General features: G+C 34.7%; 1 long non-coding RNA gene across 1 annotated transcript; it reads left to right on the top strand.

Annotated features, from left to right (window-relative positions):
• Nucleotides 1-752: 752 nt before the first annotated feature.
• On the top strand, nucleotides 753-18,571 carry LOC139669463 (uncharacterized). The gene is made up of 3 exons (XR_011697266.1): nucleotides 753-859; nucleotides 10,462-10,596; nucleotides 18,488-18,571. It is a non-coding gene; the product is annotated as an uncharacterized lncRNA (long non-coding RNA).
• The last annotated feature ends 1,037 nt before the right edge of the window (nucleotides 18,572-19,608 follow it).

Here is a 19,608-nt window from a genome sequence, read left to right as displayed (position 1 = left end):
TCTTTCCATCCGTAGAACACTCTAGCCTAAGGCTCATTCTCTGCACAAAGGGATTTGTAATGAATTTTGCTTGCTGTACTGCTTCTTATATTGAGTGACATTTCTCACCTACCCTTTATGGCACCCTGTTCTTAGCTTTAACTTTACTTGCCTGTCACTTTGCAAGTTGTGAAATGACCAGCAAGCTCCCTCTTAATGAGTCCCTGTTTTTCTTGGGAATTCAGGCTGTATGCAGCCAGAAATTTGATCTGAAGAGTGAACATGTAGTACAAAATAAAAATAATCAACATTTAATTAGTTGCTGAGAACTGCATTCAACAACAACTTATTGTTAACTTAAGGTGGAGTAGTCACCTCTTGTCTGACTGTTTAACCAGTAGGTCCACTAAGAAGTCCACTAGCAATCATTTGAAAAGCAACATCCAGCAAGTAAGAGGTAGTGATATGCTGACTTGCCAAATATTTCTTGCTTACCAGGAATGCCCAGTTTGAGTTTGCTTCAAGCCTGTATCCTCTGTGACCACGCTCAATCTCAACTGCAAACCCAATCAAATATGATTGAAGTTAGGTACTTCAAAATGATGCCCAGGTTTAGGTAATGTTGAGAGATGAGCCATTTGGGATAGGAAGCTGATGGAGATCCTGATGGAACCCTAATCCAAAGATGTCCATTCAGTCCAGGCTTGAACCCCCTGCTCATCAACCCTTCTCATCACCAGCTGGGGATTTCAAAGCTGAGTAAACACAACTGAAAAACAGAGCAATGGAAGGAGAATACTTTCATCCAAGCACACATACAGCAGTCACAAACGTCACCAAGAATGAGGGAGACAAAATTAATCACCAGCGCTCCTCTGTGGTGAGTCCCTTCCTATCTGGGGTTGTTTTGTTTTGCACAAAACAATTTAGAATTAATTAGGAGACTTTTATTACTGACACTATACACTATTAAAGAGGATTTCCATTTCATGGCTATCCTTGTCCATTATAACATTCTGGGCAAGACTCCATCCAGTAGCTATTTTCTAAGAAAACTCAATAATATATGTAAAAACTGTATATCTCCGCACTCAAAGAGTACCATAGAATGGACTCACCAGAGGAATCAGGGTTCCTGCAGAAAGTAATTGTGTATTATCAAGAAAGATGCGTGTGTTGTCATTCAAGTATACAAAACAAGAGAAAGTGAATTTAACTGTCCCAAAGCGACAATTTCTAACTTCTGAATGTTTGAATTTATAATCTACACAATGATAATTTCACACAGCACTTTTTTAAAAAGTATTATCTATAAACAGTTCAGTTCTGCCAGGTTTGGAAGAGCATCTAGCAGCAAAGAGGATTTGTATCACCAGGCTCCAGCAGATAATTTGCTTTCTCAAAACGTTTCTGAGTTACATGCATTTACATGAAATTTTAGAAACAGACGAACTGATACTTCCATTCAACCAAAGGCTTGGAGAAAGTTAGTGATGGAAGGATTCTCTTCTTTTCTTTTCTTTTCTTTTCTTTTCTTTTCTTTTCTTTTCTTTTCTTTTCTTTTCTTTTCTTTTCTTTTCTTTTCTTTTCTTTTCTTTTCTTTTCTTTTCTTTTCTTTTCCTTTTCTTTTCTTTTCTTTTCTTTTCTTTTCTTTTCTTTTCTTTTCTTTTCTTTTCTTTTCTTTTCTTTTCTTTTCTTTTCTTTCTTTTTTTTTTCTTTTCTAAGAAAATAAGGTGTCTGAGGCATGAGGTTCAAATACTGTACATAGCAGAACACAAATTGGCTGGAGAAGATGGCAGCACAGGGTAATACAGATATCTGTGGGCTCCTTTCTATGAGCAACACTTTGACTTGAATAAATCTCATGTACTTGTTCAGGTATCACTGCTATTAGTGTTTTATATGCCCCACTCTTGTCTTTGCAAGCTATTGAGGTTAATGACCAATATAGTCACTATTCCTTATGCAGTAAGCTACTTTATTTTCATCTGTGAGTTCTCTGAGGAGTAACACAAGCATAAAGTGTGTTTTCAGCATATATGGAATATAACTCTATTAGAGGTCAACTAAATTATATGACCTTTGAAGCAGAGAAGCTGCCAGCTCTGTAGAAGGTTGCCTTCTATAGTTTTGAATGAAACAAAACTATGAGGCTGCAGGTTTCATTCTAAATGTTTAAACCAAAAATGCACAGCTGTGCAGAAATGTCTCAATAAAATAAAAAGGGGACAAACAGACTATTGAAAGATTTCATGTGAGAAAACAGGTATCTGTCTAAAAGCTGGGCATTTCAGGATAAGCATTCTTTGAAAAGAAAAAAAATGCTCTTTCAAAATCTTCTTAAAATTACTTTATTCATCCCACGTATTTATATGAAGAAACATTATGACAACCATACAAGAAGATAATGACAGGACTTGGAAGTAACCTCTATACTAATAGGTTAGTATAGCCAGTGTTTCTATATTCATATGCAAATACAAGCTGAACTACTTAGCAATGCAGTAACTTCTCATGGCCTAATTTCTAAACACAAAATGGGTTACATAACATAACAGAAGGAAATAGAATTTTTTCATGCTTTAATATTTATTAGTGAGTCCCAGGCTCTTCAATTAATTACTTAAGGTTGAAATGTTCCTTTGTAATCCTTTTTTGCATAAATTTGTAGTGAACATAATTTACAGTTTTACTTTTAGATCCTATTGAAAAAACAACCACACTCGCTATTTAGAGATAGTGAGATTTTACAGAGTGGTTATTAACATTGCTTCTGTCTAGCCTGTTGTGATTAAAACACCTAGTGATAGCCAAATGCATCTATTGGATAGCTGTGGATGATGGGAAGAAGAAGTTGGTATACTACCTGTTCCATCTATAAAAAAACCTGCATATAATAAGATTTTCTATATCTAGTTTCTTCTAAATACTTCATAGTTTTTGGATTTCCTTGTTTGGTTGATTTTGTTTTGTTTTGCTTTATTAAGTGTGTCTATTTATGCATATCCTAATCTAGCCAGAATAAACAGCATGGAAAATATTTTCTTCTGGCCAAAAAAGGATACTCACTGTTTTCTGAACTGCACATCTTGTCTTGTAAGAGATACTAAAATTTGAACTTTGTAGCTTTCTGCTGCAAAATAATGTGTGTGGCATAATGAAGGAAACATCTGGAAAGAATGAAAATACTGTACTGATCCATTTATTAACTTTCCATTATGTTGTCATCAAACCTCTGGAAAAGTCCCTGCTACCAAAAGAAATAAATAGGCAAAAATGACATTTATGATAAAAGCTGACACTTAACAGTACCTTGAAACTGAGTCAAGCAACATAAGTTGTGTTTGGTTGTTTGGTTGTTTGTTTTTTTTTTCAGTAATAAGAAAGTATACATGAATTATTTATTCCACACCCATTTTTGGAGCATTATCTGAGCTTTGGAAGTTGTTAACCTCTATAACTCAGCAGGGCACTAACATGGGTGATGTTAAACATTCCTGCCAGCAGTCCAGAAGCAATAACATTTATGAGAGATGTTGGTGAGAAACAGTCATTTCTGTTGCAATAGGGGAGTGCAATAAACACCACAAAATGCAGCCCTTGGTATTCTGGTGCCTGTGGAAGTGACTCTGAGCCCCCTCAGCACAAGGAAGGTCCTGAGAGGAAGACCCATCACAGATACTTCTGCTATTGTGCAAAGATTCACAAGCTGGTCGATCAAAGCTGGTTAATTTTGTTACCACATTCATACTGCAGGCTAAATTTGTTTGCCTCAGTATGAATTATTTATTTAATGGAGCATTTAAGAAAGGATAAATATAGATGTTTAGATTAACTTACATAGTAATGACAGTATTAATATGGCATGTACCCTTCTGATTAAATGGGTCAAAACTGTCTCATGGCTGTACTTATGAGTTCTAATTATCATCACATTTCCAACTGCAGTGCCTGAAAATTGTGTGGACTTTTCTATTATTTGTACATAGCAAACATTTTCTTTTTCTATTAAATTGTCAATTCTCACTGTTCAGTGGGAGACTGGTTACCTCGAGCCTTAGTGAGGCTGTGTTGAAGAAATGTTTCAATGAAATATGATATACAGTTGAAATAGTGAGATGGAATATAAATAACAGTTTTAAAATTTGATCAAATGATGATACACTTATCCTCTAAAAACAAGCAAGCGAACAAACAAGGCAGTCCCGGGTTCTTTCTTGCACTGTTTAGTCACAACCTTATCCTTATTCTTTACACAATCCCTCCATGTGCAGAAGGCTACCTGACAGTCTTCTGAACAATTATTTAAGTAGATAGAAAGAACAAAATGCTATTTTGTCATTCCTCAATATTCTCTCAGTGTCGAGGAGTTACTCAGCTAGATGTTGTTAGATAAGAAAAGAATATTGACCCTTATGCATTGAAACAGGAGAACTCTTGATCCTACATTAATTTTAATTGATGCATAGAAGGAAGCTGAAGGCTACAGAAAACTTATTTTGTGTTCTTTAATTTTGTTCTGTAACTTAAATGTGGGAATCTATATCTCAAAAAGCCCTGAAAGAAATGATATTGGGTGTGTTTACTTAATTCTTACTATAAAACACATCTAAGAAGTCCTGAAATATATTTAGTTAACACTATTTTATTTTTACTACCACTCTGTATGGGAGCCAAAATAAAGCAGGTTTGCTTTCTTCTACTCTTTACTAAATATTTACATAGCCAGCATATTTTGGATTTTTTTTTCATATTGAGTTGCTAAGGAAAACAATTAGTTTGTCCTGATATTGGGAGGAGAGATTGCATAAAACTCTTTACACTCTGTGAACATGATTAATTTCATACTATTTTTGTCCCCAAATATATTTTCATATCTTCTCTTTAAATATTGGTTATTTATGAGAGCTATTTGCTTTGTAATTTAGGCATTATGAAGGTATGGAAGGAGAGTGTTAACATTGTCTAACTACTGGTTTCCAATTTAATTTATTTAACCTGCTCAGTTATTTGGCTAGTCTTCAGAGGACATAAATTAGTCTCATGCTGTCAGTTGCTCCCTGAAAATGCATGACTATATGCTGACTACAAAGGGAGCTCTGGGAGACCAGCTGCCAACTTAGTTGTCTGAATCTTATATAATGCAATTGAGCTCCTTTTGAAGTCAAAGGAAGGACTGATTTAAATTTGCCTGACAATATGTTTGTTTACAAATGCTAACTTGTCCCACAGACGACATAAATATTATTGACATAGCTACAATAGCCATATAATTCTTCCCAAAGGCAATCCTGGAGATGGCAGGTATGCATGTAACAAAGAGGCAGTAGCTACAATTTTGTTTATTAGTTCTCTGAATAAGAGTAAACTATAAAAGTCATGCAAAAGTAAGAAATGAAGGAACCTCGAGAGCATTACCTAGACTTCCCTTCAAAAAGCATTTCACTCTTTGCAGAAATTTGTACCAGATTGTTTGCAGAAGTTGTACAAGGCCAGCATTGTTAATTAGTTTATTATAAACCGTTTCTAACTTATTTGCAATAATGCTCAATTCTTGCAGGAAATTAAGGATAGCATGCTTTCAATATTTCATTAAACAATATATTTAGTCTTTCTGGTTATTGTTCACAGAAAAATCACCATCTTGGATTGTGATGTTCTTGTAGCTTGAATGTCTAGCTATAACAAACTCATTACAGACAAGAACAGTGAAGTAGTACAGGAGAGAAAAGAGTCTGAGGCAGCATGATTTCTTATGGGTTTTAAAATAATAAGGAATATTATGTTCATATAATGTTAAAAAAATATACAGCTGGTATGCATAGTTATCTTGTCTTGATCCAAAGGTCTGCTGCAGTGTGGCTTGTCTCAGATCACCTTTAGCTTGCTTCCATGCAGAGTGGCATTTTCAGACCATTCACCATGATCATTCCAACAAGATCACTGAAAGCGTCAGCTCACTGCAGTCATCTCCCCAAACATCACTCCACCAAACATGCAAAGCAGGTTTATACAGCCCCTTGCAGAGTATTTTCCACAGCCAGAATGCTCCTTAACCCTGACAGATGGCAAAACCATATTTCTGAAGACACCTTTTCCACCCAGACTTTTAATTATAAATACCAATGTCTTCAGTTTATCAGCTTGAAGTCAGATCTAGACATTACAGGACTGTCTAATGCTTGTTTTACATTCAGAGATACATGAATGGATACCCGTGTCACAGCTATTTTTCAGTACTGAAAGGTTTTCAGAGAAACAGAAAATCTTGAATGCTATATTTGAATAGAAATGTTAAAGATGCAATTTCAGTTGTAGCACTGTATTTAGATATCCAAATGGTAGCAGAGTTGTCATGAATCACAGGGAAAAATGCAAAAAATGAGAGGGAAGTGCAGGCTGAGAGACTTACAGCAGGTGGCCACCTGGAGGGGAAATAAAGCAGCAGAAAGATTTACAGGGCACTGTCTTAATAGCACTTGATGTATTGTAGTGAAGCATGAATTTTTATGTTCTTTGTACAAGATATTCCTTGTAATTTCATTTGAATTAAATATCCTTTTATTCTGCCTTTCTAAGTTTATTACAAAGTGCTATTAGTTGGCATGCCTATGCCAGGATTTATCTGCACACTTCACTGTTTTAGAATTGATTGTATTGAGTACTGACTCTAGCCTTGGGCAGAAGCAGCTTCTGGGACCCACCAGGCTGAGCTCTGTGAGAGTTCGTGTCCTCCACTTTACCAATTGTGCAGGAAAGATGAATGTAACTGTCACGCTTTGAAATACACAGAGAAATCTTGATGATTGGATCTGTGTGATAAGCCCTTTTGGTTAACTGCAAATTTATGTTGTACACCACGAACTTCAGATAAATAGGATTTTACTGTAAATAAATAAGAGATTACTGTCATCGAGCAGCCTCAGCTACTTATCTTGCTAAAAGTCATCAGTCTCATGTTGAATTCATTTTAAGCAATAAGCTATTTCCATCTTGGCTTTTATCTTCCCATTGGGACATCTTTTATTACAAGTTCTTATTACAAGAACTGTAAGTTGGCAACGTGTCACATGTGAATGAAAACTGATGAGATCAGAATGAGAATAAGCTGGGTACCTCAATTAAAGTTTGATTTTAATAGCACTCTTTTGGTGACTTTTTCAAAAGCACTATCTTAACCTTAAATTAAATTTGCAGAGTCTATCAAAAAAGCAGGTTATTCACCTCTTCATGTACATCACCTGGCATGACAAAGATGTATATGGTGGCAGAGATGAACAAATGCATCTCTGCATGTTCAGGGAGACTGTAGGAATTCAGCTTTCCATAAAATCATTTCAACCAGTTGAAAAGTTGCCTGTCCACACTTTTGAGCCTTTACTGACTGAGCAGCTAAGGCTGTAGTTTGACTACAAATAATGGACTTACTACCAGATAAAGGATACAGGTTTCTTTTCACAAGATAGAATACACACAGGTTCTCTATTAATTTCTTTTCCATAGGTTCTTGAAGCTTTATTAAATTCCCATATTTTTTTTAAAAAGGACATTATTTTAAGAATGTATGAAAGCACAAGAGAATTGACTTTTTTAAGTTAAGTAGATGGAAAATATCTAGGTTTATTTTAATTTTTTTATACATGTTATCTCTGTAATTTAAATTAGTATTTATAAGCATATTTTCAAAATTATTTAGATATGATTTTTTACAAATTAAAGACTAAAGTTCTTTGCTGCAAACTCCTATATTTGAATATATTAAATTTTATAATATTAATCCTTCCTATCGTTTCTGTTTCTGTGGTGATATCAAAGTCCCGATGACTGGGAAGTGAACAGATTTTGCAGTACTGGAAGACATAAAAGCAGATAAATAAGAGACAATAATAAAGGTGTCTCTTTCACTGCAAATCATAATTTCTATTTATAAATAAGCCTTATGTTGCTGAAAACAGATATAGTCCCCACGTTTTCATTGTAATCATGTTAACAGTTCTCCCATAACCAAAAACACACGCCAGATCTCTAGATATATCTTACTTTTGGCACTTCTACACCTTTTTACAATATTAATGGAAAATAACAATAATGTTACTTATCTTAATAAAAGTGATTAAGAAATGAAAAATAAAACAAGAACTCAACCTTTAAACTAAAGCCTTCAGACACTTTAACTTCTGAAATGACCACATTGTCAAAATTGATTCTCCATTTGCAACATCTAACCTAATGGGGTTTTGTTTATTTTTTTATAAAATAAGATCAGGATTAAATTATGATAATTTGAAGAGCAGCACACATTTTTCATGTCAACCACTTGTCATTTGATAGACATACCTGCCATAAAAATATGAGATTTAATGATGACTTAATTTAAAATCACAGATTTTCACAGTAATATATTGTCTACATTAGAAAATAACTTAAATGCAAATACATCAACCAATAAGACTGTATATTTTAGTTTAAAAAAGCAACAAGAAGTGTCTTATAGTAACTCCTAAATGAATGAAACTTTTAAAAGAGAAGGAATTGTTGAATATGTTTACCTCTCTTCTACACATCAAAGGTACATAAAATATCTTGTATACATGTGTTGATTTTTCTCTGCACTCAGACTACCCTGAAAAAAATGTGCAATGATTGCTATAGTGTCATAAGGAGGATAAATAGCATGGTCAACCAAAAAAGACAAAAGCTCTATTAAAAGTAGAAAAAGAAAGAAATTTGAGTAAAAAGGATTGCTAAACCAGCATAAAATAAAAAAAAAATAGTAAAGGAAAGAAAAAGAAAAAAAAGGCATCCACATTATTGTTATTTTCCCTTTTTTAAAAAAAAATATATATTTTCAATCATGTCTCTTAATTTGGTCCAAAAATCTTTGATGATATTTTCCCATTGATGTGAAAATGCATATGCTTTCTGAAATCATGTTAATTTTTTTCAAAGAAGTCACTTAGAAGGAAGAAAGACATAGACACAAAATATTCACTCTTTCTTGGCATTAGGGGAATGAAACATTTTAATGTTAGTTTGGAAATTATTCTTAAGCTCAGCATTGTGTTGTGCTTTGATTTTGTTGAAACAAAATGCTTTGATCCCAAACCAGTCATAGCATGCATTTTTTAAAACATACAGATTTATGGATTTTTGAAAATGAAATAAAATTTTTAAGATATATAAATGAATTTTATTTTATTTAGCTGAACGTTGTGGGTCTTTCCAAATACTCAAGTGTTTTTTTGCTGTCTATACTGGCTTATTTTTTGAAGTTATATTTTGTTGAACATTTGAGTAATTAAGACAAACAAGAAGACTCTCCAGCACAGTGTACTGTCTCATACACACCCACGGACTGTAACATTTTGTTCCAGTTCAGCCACAGTAAAGTATAACTTTGCTTTTGACATGTTGAAGAACTTATGTAAAGGGAGAGGTTTTCTTGCTGACTTGCTGGCGTAGAACAGAGAATCATACCAAAACCTGCTCACATGTATTTCCCCAGAACTTGCAAACTCCTGTTTGATTTTTACAAGCTGCTTTATTTCCATGTTCCTCAAACATGTCCAAAGTGGCTTAGTTCATTCATGCTAGTTTGACAATTGGAAGAAAATATATTGGGGTTTTTTATTACACTGCGGATCAGCTTCAAATGAGCTCATAGGCATTCTTAGCATTACTTGTGAGCTTAGTGAGATAATGGTTTAAAAATCTTCAACAAACCAGAATCCAGAAGATAATACACTTTATAAAACCACTGACTTTAGCTTACCACAGTTTAAATCCCTCTGGCACTTGGAGAAATTGGAGTAATTTTTTTCCAATAACAACATTTGTAAGGTGTTAAAAGTTCATTTTAAAGTACTGTTGATGCAGTTCAAAGGAATTTGCCTTAATAGCTTTTGTAATCCCTGTGTGAAAAAGCAGACCATTTGCTTTAGCAGATTATTTGTTTGTTGTGTTGTTTTGTTTTGTTTTGTTTCCAAATAGAAAGCTGTGGTAAGGATTTAGTTTACTGACAAAGCAAAAAAGTAAAGTAATTTCATTAACTATACTAATTTAGATTTCCCTAGGAAAAAATCCCAAACCATAGTTTATTACAATTTCAATTACAATTAATCTATTTCTGAAATTCTAATTAAACGCCTGAGTGGCAAAAATATTTTTGTTTGTTTGGGTTTTTTTTAAAGAGAGAAGTGTAACACACATCTAGTGCTTTCCAAATTTGAAGTTACTTAGCAGATTCTGTCACAGAATAACATTTCTGATCCTGAGCTTGAAATATAGCTTTTATTACTTTCTTTTAAGAACAAAACCTTTTAAAACATAAAATTTTGCTTTCAGGATCCTTTCTTGGAGAGATGAAAAGGAGAAGGAAAAATTCTCTACTTAGACATTTTAGTTTAATGTACTCAAAGTGCATCAAAACCATGTAAACTTCCTATTAGTCAAATTTGAGTTTGACCTTTTGACCTTTTACAGGCTTTCTGCAAATTGTCAGCTGTGGGTGATTCTTCATGAGAAAACCTCCCATTCCAGGAAACCAGGCTCCAGGATGTAAGGCATGCAAAACACTTCCTTCAAAGGGAAAGGCATTAGGAAATTGTCTCACTACATGTAAGTTCTGTGATGGTACTTTTTATGAAATAAAATGTGATCGTTTAACCTCAGTATGTCGCTAAGGAAGATTTTTGACAGAGGCATTAGATGCACAGAGGATTATTATGCACCATAATTAGAATTAGGTCATTTCCACTCTAAGAAATGGGGAATTGCAAAAAGAAAGGATTATTCACACTTACACATCCTTTGTATGTAAGGTTTGAAGAGAGATTTTTTGCAAAAAAAAGACAAAATGATGAAAAATAGAATAAGGGTGAGGAAAAATAGGCCTGATCTGCATTTGTTAGGCTAGAAGTTCAACTGCTTGATTTCACAAACCCATAGCCTTAGGATATTTGTCATATACATTAATGTCAGACATTGCAATGAGGCAAAATAGTGATTCATAATTCTCTAATAAATATTTTCTGGTATTGAGAACTACAGAAAATGCAAAATAAGAACTTTCCTAAAAACATGACTTGCTGACATGTCTAACAAATAAAAAAATGTATGGTAAATGCTGAATCTCTGAAGAAGAGTTAAAATAGTCATGACTTTTTTTTTTTTTCAAACAGATAAATCAGTGAGCATGGCTTTCTTATACTGAGATTGATTCCAGAAATATAAAATTTCTGTTGACATGTTCAAATTAATACATTATGCATTATTCCTTCCTTTGTCATCAGCCTGCTGCTGAGAGAAGACAGTCACTTTACATCCCTGAATTTCCGTGTCATCTTTCTCTCTGATTTATTTTAACACTAAGTTCCTGAGCCTGGAGAGGTCAATATATGTCCACTTTTCACCAACTATTATGGACTTGCAGTATCTCCCAGTTCTCTGGCACTATTATATTAAAATTCATGACAACAGAGACTCATTTATTGAGGTATCTTAGCAATTCTTTGTAACAAAAGGAAAAGAAAAAAAATGGCCATCTCTGACATAAAAATAAAATCCTATTTATATTGGGACAATAACATGGTTTATAGCCATCTCATGAAAATAAGATCTGGATATTAGACTTTTGAAAGTTCTGACAGACAAACAGAGGGAAGTGGATCTTTCCTTTCTTGATGTAATGGTGTTTGATAACCTACTTTTTTGCACACCCTTTGTGTCTACACAACCACGTCCCCAACGTTGCAAAATGAAGTCTTAATTAAATATAGTTTAAAGTATGTTTTACATGTGTTTAATTGTGTCCTCCTGTTCTGAGGTGCAAATAAAATCCCATGACAGTGCTAAAATTGCTTACAAATCTATCGCATTCTGACAATGTACCCCCTGTAGCATTGAATAGAATGTGCAAACTGGGCTGTTTTAGAAGTGTAAGATGGGCAGGTCTCCATCTTTCATCAGGGGGACACAGAAAGACATTTTATAGATTTTTTGTGAGTTGAAAGAGGCTCTGCACATCTTTCTCTCCCTGCACAAGGCAGTGTCTAATAGCTCCCATACTCTCCTGCCTCTTCCCCTTGCCTCTAAGAAAGTTGTACCTGAGCTACCAGTACAATCATGATCAGACTTCAGGTGTGTGATTTTCTAAATGAGTTATGAAAGGTGCCACCAGTATCATTGCATCTCTGTCCAGCTTCACTGTCTGCAACATCTGGGAAACGTTAAGGTATATTCTGTTCATGAAGGTCTGCTAAGATCAGTATTGCTAAAAATAATGCTTAGATAGAGAAATTTTGAGGAAGTATTTTTATTCATGTATAGCGCAAGTTCTAAATCTAAGACAGGGTGACAGGGTATTTATATATTCTTGGAGCATGGCTTCTGTTAATCATGTACGAAATTACACATTTTTTAAAAGCTAGAGTTTACTTCCCAAGAGAACTATTCCAGCATTCCTGTATTCCCACAGGCTTTCCTGCTCAGAATGCAGACCAATTTCAGTTTGCCATACTTACTCATATTTTAATTGATTTCATGAATTGCAATTTGAAAAAGAAGGCATATCAGGTCTATATTTGACAGTATAAGATTTTATTTCAGTCCTTTGAGGTGGTCATAAAAATCAATTGTACAATTGCAGGCTGTAAGATGTGTAAATTTGACTTTTTAAAAATTGTATTTGCCACCTTTATACAGTGAATGAGGAAGAAACCAGAAGAGAGTTTAACATTACTTATCTGTAAAAGGAAAAGCCCTTACAAAAGAAGGAAATCATAGATAACTTCTTCAACTGACTAAGGATTGATTCCTTTAATGAGGATAAAGACCTAATAAGTAACAGTATCGTGGGTCCTGGGAATTTAGGATGAGTCTGTAAATATATTTTTCTTTTACCTTCTGAGTTAGTGCATTGATTTTATATTGATATTTCCATTATTTTTATAGTTTTTCTTTTGAATCCATTTTTTGGTTAAAGTTCACTGAGGCAGAAGGAGATAAATATTAAGAAAGCAAAGCCAAGTTGATAGTGACTACTCACAGCTCTCTGGGAATACAGAAACTGACAAACTTCACCTTTTTCCGGTTTTGCAGATTGCTTCCTCAGTCCTTTTTTGTTTCTGTTGTACATAGGCATCACTTTATTGCAGCTCACAAAAACAATCCAGTGCCCCTTGATGCAAGCTGAGGTACATATCTTAAGTGCATTTTCTTTAGTGCTTCATCGGCACTTGTTCTTGTCACCCAGTGGAATAATATGACAGAAACAAATGACAGTGTGCTTCCTGCTTGCTAAATATAAAATGGTCTGCACATAGCTAAAAGAACTCTTACTTGTTCTGTTTTTGAAAGTACTTTGAGGAAAATCAAATGCTAGTGAGAGACAGCACTCCTTTAACTATGTTCAGGTTTAATGTAGACCTGACAGATTTCCTGGGAAAAGAAAATCAATCTTTCTGTTTTGTTTCCTTTTTTTTTTAACATATTTATGATTACTTTTAGCCTTTCCATACAAGTGGCAGATACAAATAGGATTCATATAATGTGAAATAGATAACTCTGTATCATTGATATACAAAAATAAGGAACAGTGACATAAAAATTAGTTATTTGCAATATGAAACAAGGAAGAGCGTACCTTGTAAAAAAAGAAGTGTACCAGTGATCACCATATAATTGTATTCACTGTGTAGGTTGCAGTTTACCAGTAAAAAATTAAAACAGAGCAAGATAGTATTTGTAATTTACATTTAAATGCTTTATATAAAACAAATAGTCATGTAATTAATACCTTAGGGAATATATAATAATAAATACTTTACTCAGATAATACCAGAGTACTTATAATACAGAACCCACATATTTTTATTAACTGCTGCCAAATGTATAGCAAAAAACATGTATTCCATAATATTTTATTTCTTTGTTTCCTAAAATTTTTAATTTTTTCAATACATTTTTATGGAATTTAATTAGGAATTAAATCAGTGAGATTTAAAGGCAAACAAACATGATTATTATAGCTTTTCCAGGAGAAGTGGAAAGCATGTATGCTCAAATAAATTTTATTAGAAGATCATTAAAAATGTAATGGAGAATACTTATCTTTTGAATGGAAACATGAAATTTCCCAGGGAAGGTATGTTCCTGGTACAGATTTCTGATAGATGGCTTATTATGCATAAAAAGTTTACATTTTTTATTGCAAGACTATGAAAACATAATTCTGAGAAGGGATGAGACTGTGATAATTTGGAACCCAGGAGTAATTTTTTCACTACTGAAAAATAATTCGTACCTCCAAAAATACTATAGAAGTCTAATTGCAACTTCCTAGATGCTACTTTACTAATGGGGAAAAAAATAAGTCTGCTTATTATTTACCATCTATCCTGACATAGTTATAATGAACACTGGAAGTTAGGCTGTGATGGAAATGCTAAGTCCATGTAGCTAGAATATTAAGAAATTATTTATTTTTGGAAAGCAACTGTATTCTGCTGCCAGATTTTGTAAAATATTCCCATTCCCCTCAAGGAGATGAAGAATGAAGTGGCCATTCACTTTTATTAACAGTGTGAAATGTCAGAATGACCTGTGCAATTCTTGTCTGCTTCCTGCGCATGTGTACAAAGAGCAGTGCACTCATGTCGGCAGTTTTGTAATCTCAGAGACCAGAATCATAGAATGGTTTGGGTTGGAAAGGACTTTAAAGTTCATTAGTTACAACTCACCCTACTGGGGTCAGTGATGCCTTCCATAAGACCAGGTTTCTCAAAGCCCCAACCAGCCTAAGATTAAACTTTTCCAGGGATGGGGCATCCACCTCTTCTCTGAGGAACTTGTTCCTGTGCCTCATCAGTCTCCCAGTAAATAATTTCTTCCTCATATCTCATCTCAATCTACTTTGGTTCAGTTGAAGCCATTTCCCTTGTCCTGTCACTACACGCCCTTGTAAAATGTTTCTCTCCATCATTCTTGTAGGCTTCCTTCAGGTTTTGGAAGGATGATGTTTGAGTCTCTGGAGACTTCTCCAGACTGAACAACCCCAACTCTCATAAAGAAATCATCTCCTATTTAGGTGATTCCAGAAAAGTTTTAATACATGGATGCCAAGTCAAGACAGCATAAACACACTTCACCCTGCTAATAATATGGTTTCTAATTCACTTTTTATACATTAGCCAAATAAATCATATTACATTTGCATCCTGGTCTGGATGTTCACAAACCCTCACTATTCCCAAGGCACTGGGTTTCCTCATGCTTAGTCACTCTTTTTTTTGTTCCCGTTCTTCCAAGCTATGCACCTGTACACAGTTTCTATAATTTTCCTACAGACTATCAAGTTATGTTCTTACTCTCAGCTTACCAAGGAGGCATAGCTACATCAGGATATAGGAGCGCGTTTTGGATACTTAACAGAAACAAATAGCCTTTTAACCACAGAAATGTAGACTTGTTCTCAGTATTTTTTAAACTCTGGTTTCATAACTATTCATTTAATAGTTGCATAGTAGTAACTTACAAATAACTCCTCATAAAGTCAGATTTTCTACAGAAAACATGTAGTAGTTCTGGAGAATATAAAAACTTGTCAATCTATTCTGATCACATCACCTGGAAATCTATCTGTAAATACGTCTCAAACCAGAGTCCCCTATGCTCAAGATGTTTCATTCTTCCAGTGAAATTTTTTCTAACCTGAGCCGTGATCTCTATGCAGGTTTGACTTTAATGGACAATAAATTGATGCGGAGAGAGACTAGGCATAATCAAGCTCTGCATTTTTAACACTTTTCCCCTTCATATCTTCACTTCCAAACCATTCTTTTTCATTTGTGGTGATTTTCCATTTCACTGATGTCTGGCTGCAATTTGAACATTATCTGAGATAAGAGTGAAAGGTTTTTCTTGTGATAGTTCCATGAATCCAAACACCAACTCATTCCTTCTGTATATCAACGTCCAAAATAGATCAAATAAAACCAGTCTGAGAAATATTTCACTCTCACTTTACTTCTCTCTTGCAGACATTGACATATGTCTCCTGGGAAAAAAAATGTTCTGCTCTCCCATCCATGGTGCTGACACATTGGTCTTGTCACTGCACAGTGACTGATAATAATTATGGTTGAAAAGACTTTCAGATACACTCATGACCAAATATGGTCTTACCTGAGCTTGAATTATTGTTCATGCTATAATTGCTAGAGGAAAACTGTCTTCATGAGTTCTGCGGTTCCAGGGTTTTTTGGTTGGCTTGAGGGTTTTGGTGCTTTTTGCTTGTTTCTCTGTTTGTTTTAATGTTCATGTCTGAACTGTGCAATGAAGCAGTGAGAAAACAATACTAATTACAACCATGTCAGAAAATTCATGTCTAATTCAGATTTACCGGCTGTTTTTGAGATACTGAGATTTACCCATGTATCTATAGTTAGTTGTATTTATGGATGTAGCAAAATAATTATATTTCAGATTGTTTCTCTAATCTTTAGAAAATGATCCATGATTTGAACCTTCACAGGGTCCCATTTTTGTTTTCTGAGTAAGCCCTACCAACCTACTTTTTGGTGTCTTTGGTAATTCTAGCATTGCTGAAGTGCTGATTATCATGCATACAGAGGCTTTAGTAAAGCATTAAGATACATCTCCAGAAGCTGTGCCCAATAGAGTACTGGCCAAAAAAAGGACGTCTTTAGGAGGGCTGGAGGTCAGTAGAGGTGTATTGCCTTGCAGACTATTAGGATGACAATCTCAGGACCACTCCTGCCTAACATTATTTGCAAGACACTATTAGCATGAAATAGAAACTTTTAAACAGTAGTTTAAGCAGTAGAAGTGCCAAAGCCTAAACAGATGTGGGATTAGACATTAGTCATTGCTCATACTAATGTCAGACAATAAGGATGCTTTTGTGTTTGAAAAAGCAGATAGAAACATAGAAACTTGAGGCTCAGCTGATTCAAGGCATGTCTCTCACTGCTGAACATGACTTTATGGTGCTTTTCTAACAGTAAAATAAAAACAGCAGTACTGAGTCTTTGACTTAAAACTGGAACTGTCTAAGAGAACTGGAGACCCTCTCTTTTAACAGCTAGTTTGAAGAGTTTGGTTTATTCAGAATAAAAGGAAAGCTGAGAAAGAATATAATTGCTATCTCTAAATAACTTTCTGGGCTAAACCACAAAATGAGGAAAAATGGCTGAAGTGGGGCTCTTGTACTGGTACAAGAGCCCCTGATTACCGGAGCGAGATAAATTCAGGCTGGAAATGCTCTAGCTTACATAGCACTGAGGTTGTGGAACAATGTTTCAGAAGGAGAAGCAGTAAAAAATTTCATTTGTTCTTACATTATTTATGAAAGGAAGTATAGAACAAAATTTTTCCCTATGACAAAGCATGGTGAAAAAGAATTTACAAACTTTCTTGTAATTATGGTCCAGGCAGAGCAGCAAAGAAGAAAGCTAGTCAAAGAAGGTGATTGCTCTGTTCTACTCTGCCCAAATACAGCCTCACCTCAAGTACCTTGTGAAGTTTTGGGTGCCACAATATAAAAAAGACACTATGCTATTAGAGTGTCCAGAGAAGGACAACAGAGAGGGTGAAGGACCTTGAGGGGAAGCTGTATGAGGAGCAGCTGAAAGCACTTGGTCTGTTCAGCCTGCAGAAGAGGAGACAGAGGGAAGAAATCATTGCAGCCTTCAGCATCCTTTGGGGGGAAGTGGAGGATCAGGTACTGATCTCTATGGTGATCAGTGAAATAACCTGAGTGAATGGCATGAAGCTGAGACAAGGGAGATTTAGGTTAGGTGTTAGGAAAAGGTTCTTTGCCCACAGGGTGTTTTAGCACTGGAACAGGCACCTCAGGGAAGTGGTCACAGCACCAAGCCTGACAGAGTTCAAGAAACACTTGGACAATGCTCTCAGATACATGGTGTAATTCTTACAGCTGTCCTGTGCAGGGTCAGGAGTTGGACTTTCATGATCCTTGTGGGTCCCTTCCAACTCAGCATATTCTATGATTTTAGGATTCTATGACTTCATAACTAAGACTTTGTCATCACCTCTATGATATTGCTGTTTTGGAACAATCAAAATGCTTCTGTTTGTAGTGCTATTATCCTGACATATTTTATGGGCACTAAATTATGTTTAAAATGAAACGGCATATACAGAGCAAGATCAGCTGTTATTCCAACAGTTTACGAGATAAAGAGGTTACTGTAGTCTTGGAGATAATATCCACAAGAAGCCATGAAGTCTAACATTAAAAATAGCATGCCATTGAAATGAGATGAAGTTATAACAGCTTTATGGCCATTTGTCCAGTTGGCTGTCTTTGCTTTACAAGCCTTAGTATGTCTTTAAATTCACTATGAAAAGCAAAGGAGAAATTTCATGTCAATAAATATATGGGAAATTAAAATTGTTCTTTGTGAGGGAGTCAAAAGATTTGGTCAATAATAATATTATTAATTTTCTAATTCTCCTTTCTTTTCAGGGAGGATATGGATATGGTCTTATTTTGATGAAACATTTGTTGTCAGTAGAATATTTAAAGAAAGAAGATTAACTTTATGTGCTGCAAAAACTACATTTTTCAATGCTTTTATGCCTTAAAAATCTCAGTGAGGAAAAAACAAATCAGTTGGAATTCCCAGGGAGTATGGTAATGCCCAGATTCAGGAGAATCATTAAGTCAAAACTGTTCTATTAACTCAGATACACAAAATTAAATTTTGCCCATCAGAAAGCTACTATATTTTTTGCTCTTGAGACATACCAGTTTTTCTAATATACATACAGAAGGACTGAGGAAAACAAGAAGTAACAGTCTCAGCCTATTGCAAGATGAAGAGAGGACAGGTTGCTTCTGGGTATTCATAGAAACTGAAATTAAGAAAAAAACCCCAAAACCCTTAATAGCCCCAAACCTGTAGGCCCCAGGTCTGCTTATGTTCTGTGGTCCCAGACTGTAACTGTCTGAGCATGAGGATTTGCCCTGGGACCTTAGAATGGCTGACAGTTTTTCAACTTGTCTTTAATATTATCTTAAATCACTGAAATAATTAATTTTAAGAAATTCTTCATGCTTTGTTTTTGCTGTAAGGGATTTTATTAGACAGGTTTAGTGAAGCCTACCAAGTTTTAGTTTCAAAAAGAAAATGGCAGTCTGCAAGCAAGGTTTTGCTGGGTATCGTAAACAGTTTTCACTGGCACTTTACAAATGGAAGTGTAACTGAAGGGGACTTGAAAAAATGTCTTTGAAGACACATGGCTAATTGATAATCCAATTTGCTCTTGCTCAAGAGAGATTTTCATCAGCTAGTCACTTTTTTGCACAAAGCTTGTCATACGTTTAGCCGAAAGATTCCCAAGAAAGATAACTCATTTATCTTATTTTATATTACTTTATTGATTTTATGTTGTGCCATATCAAATGATATGATTACAAATTGAAAAGCATCGTATCTTGTGGCCTTAAAAAAAAATTCTTCAATGTCTTCCAACAACAAGATAAAGCACACCATTAAAATTATATCTATTGTAAAAGATTTCTGATGGCAAGAGATTATTCAAGTTAGCAAGCAAATTCTTGAATTAATGTAAAATTACAGTAAG

Source organism: Pithys albifrons, chromosome 3 (assembly GCF_047495875.1).
Source record: "Pithys albifrons albifrons isolate INPA30051 chromosome 3, PitAlb_v1, whole genome shotgun sequence".
Classification (NCBI taxonomy): Eukaryota; Metazoa; Chordata; class Aves; order Passeriformes; family Thamnophilidae; genus Pithys; species Pithys albifrons.
Note: the sequence above shows the minus strand (reverse complement) of the source record. Positions and strands in the feature narration are given on the sequence as shown.